Source organism: Coffea eugenioides, chromosome 2 (genome assembly GCF_003713205.1).
Source record: "Coffea eugenioides isolate CCC68of chromosome 2, Ceug_1.0, whole genome shotgun sequence".
NCBI classification, from domain to species: domain Eukaryota; kingdom Viridiplantae; phylum Streptophyta; class Magnoliopsida; order Gentianales; family Rubiaceae; genus Coffea; species Coffea eugenioides.
In genome coordinates this window covers 56,799,883-56,813,532 of record NC_040036.1, presented here as the reverse complement: position 1 = coordinate 56,813,532, position 13,650 = coordinate 56,799,883, and the positions used below count along the sequence as shown (strand labels likewise).

General features: G+C 41.4%; 1 non-coding gene across 1 annotated transcript; it reads left to right on the top strand.

Moving 5' to 3' along the window:
- The first annotated feature begins 12,155 nt into the window (after positions 1-12,155).
- Positions 12,156-12,262, top strand: LOC113764263. Its single transcript, XR_003467543.1, has one exon. It is a non-coding gene; the product is annotated as a small nucleolar RNA R71 (small nucleolar RNA).
- The last annotated feature ends 1,388 nt before the right edge of the window (positions 12,263-13,650 follow it).

The window sequence follows — 13,650 nt, the reverse complement described above, 5'->3', positions numbered from 1 at the left end:
TTAACACTTAATCAACACAATTAACATCCAATCTCATCAAATCAGATCATCAAAGCCATTGTGGGATTTGATAACGCCCACTTACAAGATTTCCAACAATATAAAGCTACCCATATGAATCTATGAGCTCACAAGTGCAATCTAGCTTACATAAACTAAGATTTTAAGAGTGGATGATCATATACCTCCTTAGATGTTAAGTCCAGAAAATTTCAGTCCTTTGAAGCTCAAGGAATCCGTGGAAATCCAGCTCTTCTCCTAGTTTAAGGTGATCACCAAGTGATTTACAAGTTGTGTGTAAATTTTGGAGTGATTTGATGAAGAAATGAAGCAAGAGATTGAGGAGAAAGGGTGGAGAAAATTCTGGTCTTGTTCTTCCTTAAGAGATTCGGCTGTTTGAGTGTATGTGAGGGAGGGAAATCTGATGTTATTGGCTTCTAAAGGAAGCTTAAAATATGTGGCCCAAAATTACTCCAAGTCCACTAAAAAAAAATAATGCGCGTGCGCGCGCGTTTCATGCTCGTTTCCTCTCGGGTTTGTTTCACTTGTGCCCTAAACCTTTAATGCACTTCCATTCATACTATTATTATTCACTCTTAATAGTTTAAAAATAAGGGTCTAATATCCCTCAAATAATTGTGCGCGCGAAAATGCGTATTTCCAATTTGTGCGCGATAACGCGAAATTTCTAAGGAATTCTTATAACGATGGCATAACTATCAAGTACTTGAGGACTTAATCATAAAAATAACTATTTTAAAACTAATGTTTAAGTCTTCAATTTCCAAACTCATTGTACCCTTGAATCGATTATTATCTCCAAACGCGCATTCACTATTCTTACTAAACGAGTTTTTATAAATTAAATTAGGTAACAAGTCAATTTAAAAATACATGTAAGCCATGGTTCCATGTAATTGGGTCTAAAAAAGTTGGAATAAAATATTCGAAGTAAACGGCCAAATAAATATTTAAATGAGCTCATAATAGGAATTTAAAATAAAAAAATTTACGAGTTCTCACATCCTCTCCCACTCAAGAGAATTTCGTCCTCGAAATTATACCTCGATTGGTGAACAGGTCTGGATATTTTCCTCGAATTATCTCTTCCACTTCCCAGGTTGCTTCCTCTAATCCATAACTTTTCTATAAAACCTTCATTAGAAGGACTTACTTGCGTTTTTAACTTCTTCACTTTCGATCAAAATCTTTACCGTTCCTTTCCTTGGAAAATTCCTTTTTCTGTTGTGGAAATCCCTCACTTGAGATCTTGCATTCTCAACCCTTTGCGCTTTCTCTAAAGCCTCAGTAAAGGTAGAGATTTGGGCCGCAGCCAGGCCCTCCTGAAGTTCCACATTAAGTCCCTGTACAAACCTTCTAATCCTCCTCCGTTCATTGGCTACTAACTCGGGAGCGTATTTGGAAAGTTTAGTGAACTTCCCTTCATACTCTGCTACAGTAAGGGTTCCTTGTTTCAACTTAATAAATTCATCCTCCCTCTTCTCTTGGATTAAGGGCGGAAGAAACTTTTCATTAAACTCCCTTGTGAAATTCTCCCAAGTCCAAGGGGTTTGAGCCCTTTCCCATTTTCCTTTTATCAGATCCCACCAAGCACAGGCTACTCCCTCAAATTGGAAAGCAGCAAAGTTCACTCGCCTATCCTCAGTGTAATCTAAAGCAGCGAATATGTTGGTCATCCTTTCTAACCAATTCTCCGCGACCTCAGGATCAGGCTCGCCAAGGAACTTAGGCGGGTTAAATTTTAAAAATCTCTCTAGGGCTCTATCCTCTCCTCTTTCCTGACCCCCAGGCTGGTTAAATGGTCCAGGTCCTTGTCTATCAGCTAAACGCTCTAGGATATCCGTCATCCTGTTAATGGCAGTAGCCACTTGATTACCCTCTATATTTTTCTGGCCCTAGGTCGGTCCAGTTGCTGATCCCTAGTCATTCCCCTGAGGTTGGGCCGGTCTAGTTCCCCGCCTACGGCCTCGACCCCTTCTTAGCCCTTCCATAACTTAGGCGTGCCTAATGCAAGAAATAAATAAATAAATTATGCAGTGCAAAGTAAAGAGCAGGAGCCGATCAAGAAAATATTGAAATTAACAATAATTTACATTCATTAACATATCAAGTTCATACAATTAGCAAGTCATGGGGTAGTCACAAAAATATAGCACACAGGTGCCACAGAAGTACTTTTAGTCACAGAAGACTAAAGTAAGAGCAAGTGCGTCAAAATAAGCCACACAGTCATGCAAAATACAATGGTCTCAGCACTTAGCATCACCCCAGCTAATTCTAGCTATACTGGTCAAAAGAGTCAGAAGAGTGGTCAAACTGCCTAGACCTAGTCCACAGTAGGACTATCAGGAGGAACCTCCTCCTCAGGGTCCTCCTCCGGATCCTCCTCAGAGTCCTGGGCTACCCCCATAGCCTCATCGACTAGTCTAGTGGCATCAGCTACAATATCGGAAGCCCGACTACGGACCTCCTCTCTCAGTCTAGTAAGCTGAGCTCTAGTGCTCCGGAGCTCCTCATTAACCACAGCAGATGTGGCAACCTCGCCCTCAATCACCTCCTCAAGCTCGGCGACCCTCTCGCCCTGAGCACTCACCATCTGTCGTAGCTCGTCCACCTCAGCCTGTAAGTCCAAGTTGGCAGTCACCAACTGACGACGCTCGTCGTCCAAGGCCAGTACAACATGATTTGGGTAAGCAAAAGTCACCCCACAAGCATATCGGGGGTATCGAGGATCAGGCGAGTAGCGTACACGAGCTTCCCCAGCTAAAGCTCGGTAATAGATAAGCCTAGGAGGCACTACATGACCATTCGCATGGCCATCCCCGTTAGCTGCCGGAACTCCATTTCCGTTTTCCATCCCTATAAAATAATAGCACTTTTCGGGTTAGAAATTTAAATCACTATCTAGTTCGAACGTCGCTTATGCATACCTAACCCGATCACTAGTATGTCCCAAATACCCTTTAAAGTATAACTTAACTATCCGGTCTCAGGTTCTAAGGGTAGAGTATCCAATATGTCTCACATATAGATCTCTAACCTAACGCTAACTTAGCGCTCTGATACCAACTGTGACGCCCCCACTTCACCCTAAGGCGAACCAAAGGGTATCTGCGGGACGCCTGCCCAACTCTCGCCAGGACTCACGCCAAACATTCAAGCTTATAACTAATCTAATAGTCACAAGTACAAAAACATAAACACAGTGATGCGGAAGCGTTCAAGTTAACCATGGTCATCTATTATCCAACCCGTACATCGGGTGTTCAAAATACAACTTTAAACCCAAATTCATCTCATGCCCAAATGCTACATTCCAAATACAAAAGTACGACCCAAAACCAAGAGGCATAGACAAAATGATGATAGAAACCCTAAACAAAAGTACATCAAGAGGGTTTCTCCAATACGTCCCCGGATCCAGTCCTGTTAAGGAAAACAAATCTACAGGGTGAGCAAAACGCTCGTGAGGCCAAGAACACACATGCAAGCACATTGCTCAAATAACAATCTCAATTTACAAGTCAAGCAATAATATTTCAATAATTAACAATTCAAGCGGGAAAAGTAAACAGAAACAATTCAAGGATATAGTAGCTCTCAGGAGCTGAGTTCCATTTGCACGAGCAATAACCTCCACGAATTGACACTCCGTCAATCGGGTAGGTTTAGTCCGTAGAACTCCACTTAACCTGTCTCCTTTCACCTTACATACCCCTGTATCGGGCCCGCCTGTCATTAGTTTGTGGCGATACTATTCGAGTATGCCAAGCAAGACCTCTTATTAGGTCAAGCTTATATATCTCATGGTTCGCCAAGGTTCCCGACCAAGCCCATGCCGGCTCGAGTCCAAGGTCGGCCAATGAGATTTGGGCGTCCCCCATGTGCACTTGTGTGTCGAGGAGATTCACTCCAACGACGTATGCAGCTAGCATACCAATACATTTCATTCATTCAATGCATTTCAATCATTCATTCAATGCATTTCAATCATTAAAATTTCATTTCTAATGAGAACGAGTGTGGTAAAGTACACACTCGACTCCACTTTCAAGATTTCCAATCATTAATAACAATTAAACATGTAACAAGTTTACATACACCTGACACTCACCAAATATTAGGTGTGAGTAAGGTCAAGGGAAGTTCAAGCGTCCACCGGGGAATCCTCTTGAAGGTCCTCGTGTGTGCCTGAGCAAATAATAGTGAATTTATCATTCACATCCCAAATATCGAGGAATAATTCGTTCACTAGCATTAATCGAGGGAATTCCGTGAAAATGAACCTCAATTACTCGTAAATCGAGGTTTGAGTGGGGTTTGATAACGTTCAAAAGTATTTAAGTCTTTATCTAGGAAATCGGGGATAAAACGTTTAGATAATATCAAAAGAATAAAGAGTTCTTGAAAAACTCTATTTCCTTGAAATTGGAAAATTTCAGTTTTATTATGAATCTTTGAAAAATCGTAACTCACTCGGCACAAGTCGAGAATTGGAAAACCTTATACCGTTGGAAACCTCTTAGAAAGTACTATAAGTTCCTAGAAGACACTTTTCCATGAATCGAAGTGGAAAGTGCTCAAAAATGAGCTTGAAGGTACAGACTCGGTTTACAAGGCAGAATTAAGTTGGATTTTGGACAACTTTGAAAATTCGGCACGATTCACACGTTGCAAACCGGCCTCTGAAATTTGTAACTCAATTAGAGTTGCAAGGGAGGTTTATAGCAAAGCAAGCGGATCAAGAATCGGAGTTTCGAGTACCGAGATACGGTAGCTCAAAGTTGGGGGTATTCAAGACTGGAGAAGAATTTCCAGATTTGAACCTCCAACACTAGAAATTTAATTAGGTATCGAAACGAACTTGGATTGGTACCAAAATTGGCAGTATTTTACTCCTATATGAAAGGTATCTCTCTATCAAATTTCAGGGAAAAATACCCTAGGGAAGGTAGTTAACTAATCATCCAAATTTCCGGAAAATTTCTAAGGCAATCTGCCTTTTGACTTTCATTTCCCAATTCAAATCGTTTAACCAAGAAAGCTATCCAACCATGGTTCATTTGTGAAATAAAGGTCTAAGATACATCCATGATACCTTTGGTAATGGTTTAGCATCAAAAATTTCAATTAATAAGATCGCTCCCGGGTTTTGTCCCAAATCAGTCCAAATATTACGCTTTTCCAAAACAGGGCAGTCCTCTTGTTTTGGTCACAACTCAGTCAATTTAGCTCGGAATTGAGCATGGTTTAAGGCGTTGGAAAATAAATTCGTAGGACTAAAAGTTCACAGAAGGAAACGTTCTGAAATTTGGCAAGCAACCAGCTCGAAATTGAACCTCAAGTTGCTGCCTCTACAAACCATTCCAGCAGATCCGAGAGACAGGACAGCTATCTTAAAACGAATGGTTCGGCTCCTACACATCGGATCAGAATATGCATTTTATACCGTTGGAAAGGTATGGATGTCTAGTTTCGAATGCCACCAACGATACTCAATTTCGACGTCGGAGGACAAAGTTATGGTCAAAATGCTACCGCTGGACAGGGTTATCCGAAAATAATTTTCCAGCTTGCCTAGTTCACGAATAAATTCATTTGCCCATCTAAACGTTAATGTTTACAATGAAAATTTTTACACATATAACATAACATATAAACATCAGGTTCATGCCAATAAATCACCAAAAATTGGTCTTATCATGGCCGAACAAAACAGGGGCAGTTTCGGAAATTTCTTGTCATGACCTCAACTTTGAGTTTCCAACAATAATACTCCATAAATCCATCATTTTAACCACTAAACTACCATTAAATCCAACATTAATCCTCTAATCAGCAACAACCCAAGTGTGGGAATTCATAGAGCCCACTTTTCAAATTTTCCAACAATATCAAGCCATCCATACACATGCAATAGCTTAAAGATGTATTTCTACCATCATAATCCAAGTTTAAGGTGTAGGATGAGGTTATACCTCCTTAGTGCTTTAAACCAGAAATTTTCGGTCCTCAAGAGGCTCCAAGAAACCGTGAAATGCAGCCCTTTAGTTAGTTAGATCCAACCTCCAAGTAGTTTGCTAGATGGTCTTCAAGTTTGGTGAAGATTGATTGAAGTTTTGTGGTTAATTTGATGAAGAAATTTGTGAAGCAAGGGAGTGAGAGAGAGGGAAGGCTGGCCGGCTGTTGGTGAGAGAAGAAAGAGTGAAATTTGATCAAGGTTAGCTTCCAAGAGAAGATTAAAATGAGTGGTGTAAATTCACTCCAAAGTCAACCCTCATTAGGGCTCGTTTGGTGCGTTTAGGGCTCGATTTCTCTCGCGTTTGGTTCACTAGTGCACTAAACCTCTAATGTACTTATGTTCATATAAATATTATTCACTCTTAATTGTCTCGAAATAAGGGTCTAAAGTCCCTCAAATAAAGCCGCGCGTATGAAAACGCGTACCGACAATTTTAACGCTATTACGCAAAACCTCCAAGAAATTCTTATAACGATAATTTTATTAACTATCACTTAAGTACTTAAATCTAAAATTACCTATTTTAAAGCCATTGTACATGTCCCAAAATTTCCGGGCTAATTGTACTCCTAATTGGCAAAAATTCTCCAAACGTATTTTCACCTTTTCCCTAAACAAGTTCCTAAGAAAAAAATAATTTTTGAAACGAGACACTTTAAAAATATAACGAAATTATATTGTCATGTATTTAGGTCTAAAGAGACTAGAAAATATTCCTCGTGGTAAAAATCCAATTAGATAATTTATTAAGCCATAAATTAGGCTTAAAAATAATAGTTTTTACGAGTCCTCACAATATATCAAGTGTAGGGCCGTGGATATATTTACAAGGAATTATCTTCCTTGTGCAAGCCGCGGCGTACCGTTCCTTATCGGCAGCCCGGGTGAAGGTCAAATGACCGCCAAAATGGGTCGGAGAGAAGATATGAACCTCCCTATTCCGCCCAAGGCGGGTCCGGGGCCCTCCCGGAGCAGTCGCTGGGGCAGGTCCCCCCAAGGGGACCGTAGGCTGTGGGGTGGAAGTGGAAGGTTTGTTCTTGCCCTTAGTTTTTGGTTTAGTCATTGGATATCAGTTAACAGGGCAAAGGCATGGTAATGGTGTTCAAAAGAAGGAAACAGGCAGCCAACAAGGTAGGTTTTACCAATTACCGCTCTCAAACACCAACAATCAGAGAAATAGGCAACAAACTCCTCGAAACTAATTAAACAAATGAAAACAGTAAAAACTCTTCAACAGATCAATTGGATTCTTTAATGGTAAAAACCATGCTCCAAGTAGTGCCTTTCTTTAATGTTTTTGGCTAGACACGGCCGGAGTCCTCAAGCAAGATCAATTGGATTCTTGAGGTGTACAACGTCTACTTCTTCAATAGAGAATCCTTCATAATAAGGTTTGAGACGATGGCCATTCACTACGAACTTTTTCTTCGTCTTTAAACTTTGGATATCCACTGCACCATAATGAAACACATTAGACACGACAAATGGACCAATCCAACGAGAATGCAACTTATTGGGAAAAAATTTAAGTCTCGAGTGATACAAGAGGACTTTTTGCCCCACTACAAAAGATTTTCTTGAGACTTGCTGATCATGGAAGATTTTGCTCTTCTCCTTGTAAATCGTGGCATTCTCGTATGCATCATTCCTGATCTCTTTCAATTCTTATAACTGCAATTTCCTTTGGACCCCTGCTTCTTCCAAGTTCATGTTGCACTGCTTCACTGCCCAAACGTCTTGTGTTCGAACTCCACAGGAAGATGACAAGCCTTACCGAAGACTAATCTATACGGTGACATCCCAATCGGCGTCTTATACGCGGTGCAGTACGCCCATAGTGCATCTTCTAACTTCAAGCTCCAATCCTTCCTATCGAGCTGCACCATCTTTTTCAATATTGATTTGATCTCCCTGTTCGACACTTCGGCTTGACCATTTGTCTGTGGGTGATACGGTGCGGACACTTTGTGGATCACGTCGTTCTTTCGGAACAGGGCAGCGATAGTCTTATTACAAAAGTATGTCCCCCTATCACTTACCACAGCTCTTGGCATTCCAAAGAGGATAAAAATATTAGATTTTAAGAACTCTGCAACCACTCTAGAGTCGTTAGTACGGGTGGATTTGGCTTCCACCCATTTAGAGACATAATCAACCACAAGTAAGATGTATAGGAAACCAAAAGATGAGGGAAAAGAACCCATAAAATCTATCTCCCAAACATCAAAAATTTCAACAAACAACATGGGGGTTTGAAACATTTGGTCCTTACGAAAAATATTTTCCACCCTTTGACACCTATCACAGGATTTGCAAAATAAGTACGCATCTTTAAAAAGAGTGGGCCAGTAAAAGCCACTCTCCAACACTTTGCAAGCTATTCGTTTGGGCCCAAAATGCCCTCCACATGCAAATGAATGACAGAAATATAAAATGGAGTGGAATTTACCTGCACTCACACACCTTCTTAGCACTTGATCTGAACATTGTCTCCAAAGGTAGGGGTCGTTCCAAATATAGTATTTGGCATCACTCTTTAACTTGTCTCTCGTTGCCTTCGACCAACCTGCAGGCAATTGATTAGTCACTAAAAAATTTACTATATCAGCATACCAAGGTGCCGACGAATTAACGGCAAGTAGTTGTTCCTCTGGGAACGCCTCTCTCAACGGTTGCTCCTCCTTATGTGCAAGCAAGCGGTTCAAGTGGTCGCAACAAAGTTCTCTGCCCCACTTTTATCTTTAATCTCCAAGTTGAACTCTTGCAGGAGCAGGACCCATCTGATGAACCTTGGTTTTGCATCCTTCTTCGTCATCAAGTACCTTAAGGCTGCATGATCAGAGAAAACTATTACTTTTGCACCTAACAAATAGGGTCTAAATTTTTCTAATGCAAAAATCACAGCTAGCAATTCTTTTTCTGTTATAGAGTAGTTGAGTTGAGCTCCATTCAACGCCTTCGATGCATAGCAGATTGCATGTGCTGCCCTGCCAATTCTTTGCCCCAACACCGCTCCCACTGCGTAGTCACTCGCGTCACACATTATTTCGAATGAGAGGCTCCAGTCGGGAGGTTGAATGACGGGTGGTGAGGTTAACGATCCCTTTAATTTGTCAAATGCCATCTTGCACTCCTCGGTAAAGTCAAATGCTACATCCTTTTGCAACAACTTGAACAGGGATATTCCAATTTTGGAGAAATCTTTGATGAATCTTCTGTAGAACCCTGCATGACCCAAAAAGGAACGCACTTTTCGTACACTTACGGGGTACGGTAAAGTAGAAATAATATCGACTTTTACTTTATCTACCTCTATATCTCTAACCGACACTACATGTCCTAAGACAATACCATGCTCCACCATGAAGTAACATTTTTTTCAATTATGAACTAAATTCGTTTCTATGCATCTTTTCAAAATCAAAGCTAAGTTATCAAGGCATTCATCAAAACTATTCCCATACACACTAAAATCATCCATGAACACCTCAATAATATTTTCTACATATTCGGAAAAGATACTCACCATGCACCTTTGAAAAGTCGCTGGAGCGTTGCAGAGGCCGAAAGGCATCCTCCGGTAGGCAAACGTACCAAAGGGGCAGGTGAATGTAGTTTTCTCCTGGTCCTCCGGTGCTATCGCGATCTGGAAATAATCTGAAAAATCATCAAGAAAATAGTAATAGACACGACCAGTTAACCTCTCTCTATCATCTAATCAATAAAAGGGAGAGGGAAGTGGTCCTTCTTCGTCACGGCATTCAGTCGCCGGTAGTCGATACACTGGCGCCATCCTGTGGGTTTCCTTACCGGGACCATCTTGCCTTCCTACTTCTCTTCTACCGTTACTCCCACCTTTTTCGGGACTACCTGGACCGGACTCACCCATGGACTGTCTGAGATGGCGAAAATGATTCCCACTTTCAGGAATTTAAGTTATCTCCTTCTTTACCACTTCTATTCAATCTCCGTTGTGCCTGTCTTACCGGCTTTGCATCATCCTCAAGCCGGATCCGATGCATGCATAAGGAGGGGCTAATTTTCTAGATGTCTGCTATACTCCACCCAATTGCCTCCTTATGATCTCGAAAAAGACGAATAAGGTTGTCTTCTTACCTTGGTGACAAGTGAGCAGATATGATGACCGGCAGTGTCTCCTTATCGTCGAGAAATGCATACTTCAAGTGTTTTGGGAGAGGCTTGAGCTCCAACTCAGGTGCCTGAACAACAGAAGACAACAATTTCGCCTGAGTTTCTGGTACAAAGAGAGAAGTAAGCTCATACCTTGGAGAAATTGGTGGGAGCGAATGCAGTGCTTCAACTGCACGGTATAACTCATCAGTTATTTCTACATCAGGAGTTGCTCCCAACTCAAGATGTTTGGCCAATGCCACTGCCAGTGCATCGTCCCCATCCAATTCAAATGTGTCCTGTACAAGGGGCTCAATAACACTTAAAGTAAAAACAGAGTTAGCCTCATCCGGGTATTTCATCGCATCAAAGATATTGAAATTTATAATTTCACCATCAAACTCCATCGACAAAGTACCCTTATTCACATCTATTTTTGTCCTAGCAGTGCTTAAAAATGATCTACTTAGCAAAATAGGTGACGAATTTAATGACCTCTCATCCCCCATATCTAGGACATAGAAATCTGCAGGAAAGACTAACTCATTGACCTGTACCAAAATGTCTTCAACTAACCCCTCTGGATAAGCGTTAGTATGGTCTGCTAGTTGGATTATAATGCCTGTGCCTTTTAATGGCCCAAGATTAAAAGAGGCATAAATTGTTTTAGGCATAACATTAATTGACGCCCCCAAATCTAACATCGCTTTCCTAATTGGGGTACCTCCTATTTTCAGGGAATGGTGAACATACTTGGGTCTCCACATTTTGGTGGGAGTTTCCTTTGGAGTATAGCTGACATGTTTTCTCCCACCGCTACTCTTTCATCACCCCTTAGCTTCCTTTTGTGGGTGCACAAATCTTTCAAAAATTTGGTGTCTTCGGTATCTGCTTGATTGCATCCAACAAGGGGATGTTGATCTCCACTTTTCAAAACACATCCAAAAGCTCTTTTTCCTTCTCTACCTTCTTTGTCTTTTCCAACCTGCAAGAAAAAGGAGGTAAGTTAGATTTAATAAGGGGTGGAGGAGTGAATGTTACCTTAGGATCCTCGCGAATGCGTCCTTCCTCTTCAATTTCTTTTTCTATCTCCTCCTCACTTTTGCTTTTCGAATTTTCTACTTTAGGTCCCTCCAGTTCCTTGCCACTCCTCAGTGTCATGGCACTTACATTTTTGAGATTTACCTCGGATTGCGACGGCAATTTCCCATAAATGTGGGACTCCAGGCAATTGATGGCAGTTTCCATTTAGCTTATTCGAGCCTCCATATCTTTCATGACTGCTCTGGTGTCCTGCTAGAATTGAGTAGTGCTCATGGTTAAGGCTCTAGTTTCTTGCTGAAACTGAGCCATATTCGTGGTCAATGTTCTGGTCTCCTGCTGGAGTTAAGTGGTAGTCGTGGCCAGACTCTTGACAATATCCTCCAAAGAGCTTCCTGAGTTGGAGGATGAAAGTTGAGGCTTTGGTTGCTATGGTTGCTGTAACCCTGGTGGACGATTTGAGAGTGAATTTTGTGGCCTGTTCCCATAATTGAAATTGGGATGGTCTCTCCAATCGGGGTTGTATGTATTGGAGTACGGGTCATACTGCCTTAAGGGCGCGGGTATACCTCCGGCCATGTTCACCTGTTCACCTCCGTCCTCTTGCAAAAGGGGACATGTGTCCGTACAGTGGTCCATGCTCGTGTAGATTCCATAGACCTTCGCTCGCTGCACGTTCCCCACTGCTAATTGCCTAACAACAGATGTCAACTCCGACAGTTGTTGCTGAATGGATGACGTCTCAACCTCGTTGACCCTACGGATGAGGTTGCTCTCACGGAAGCTAAATTGCTACGAATTTTCTGCCATTGACTCAATAAGCTCCCATGCTTCCTTTGGCATCTTGTTTGCCAGTGCCCCCCCACTTGCGGCGTCAATGATACTCCTATCAGTTGACTGAAACCCTTCATAGAAGTACTGGATCAACAGTTGTTCACTAATTTGATGTTACGGGCATCTAGTGCACAACTTGTTGAACCTTTCCCAATAGTCATATAAGGATTCTCCGAGATACTGTTTAATGCTGCATATCTCCTTCCTCAAACTCGCAGCCCGGGATACGGGGAAGAATTTTTCTTGAAATTTCTTTTTCAATTGTGCCCAAGTGGTAATACTACCTGCAAGTAGGTAGTATAGCCAATCCTTCGCTGCATCTTTGAGAGAGAAGGGGAAGGCTCTAAGTCTAATCTGCTCCTCAGTGACCTCAAGAAGTTTCATGCTAGAGCAAACCACTTTGAACTCCTTGACGTGTTTGTGGGGTTCTTCACCAAAGAGACCATGGAACGAGGGTAGGAGATGAATCAACCCCGACTTCAACTCGAAGGCGGTATTCTCAGCTAAAGTGGGGAATGTGATGCACAAGGGATGGTGGGTCAATTCCGGGGTAGTCAGCTCCCTTAATGTTTGGGTGTTGGCCATGCTAAATTCGTCTTCTACTGATTCGTTTGCAATAGATAATTGCCCTTCTTTTCGCCTCTTAGTCTCTTGCCTTCGCTTACGCGCTGCCTTCTCAACCTCAGGGTCGTATATCAATTCACTTGTGCGAGAAGAATGAAGCATAAACTAGCAAAAATTCCAAGAAGGAACCGAACTCAAAAAGAAATAAATAATTCAAATGCAGTCCCCCGCAACGGCGCCAAAAATTGACAGGTGCCGAACCTGTGCAATAATGATAAATAAAACCCAACTACCACCTGAAGCAGTAAATAATCAATTCTAGTACTGGAGCAGGGACTCTAGGTGTGCAATGGGTTACTTGATTCACCCTGTTCCCGAAGAGTTTGCTTAATCCGATATACTTGAATTAATTATTTAACTGAATTCACTAACTAGTAGACAGTGGCAAGTAGGGTTGTCTCCTCAGGGACTAACGAGAAATTTGTTTCTTTTCAAGTAAAGATTAAAGGGGGATTTTTGGGATTAAACGCCAACTAAATAGATAAAATGCAGGAAATAATTAATTAAAAGAAATAATTGGAGAAACTCTAGCCAAGGGTACACTTCGGAAATGGTTCATGCACTGATCATCGATTCACAGATAATTCTAACATTTATTAATAGATTAGTTATAGTTGTCATGCACGCGATAAACAACCAACATTTCCTTAATTTCGCGATAGTTAAGGTACGACCGTTAACTATTTCTCTAACCCAAAAACAACCCTAGGTACGACCGTAGAATTTAATTTCTAGATTGCATTAATAATTAGAAAGGCCCAATCCTAACTAACAAGCATGCTACAAGGGTTTGTTTAAACGAGATCGTATGTTCCCCTGACATAAACCCAATTACGCCAGCTGCTACTAAGATTGGGATAACGAACAATTACGGATTCAATTACCCCTAATTAGCAAAATAGCCTATATGAATAATTAATTATTACGCACTAATCAATCACACACAAGGGTTATAACAATTAGAAGCAGGAAACAAA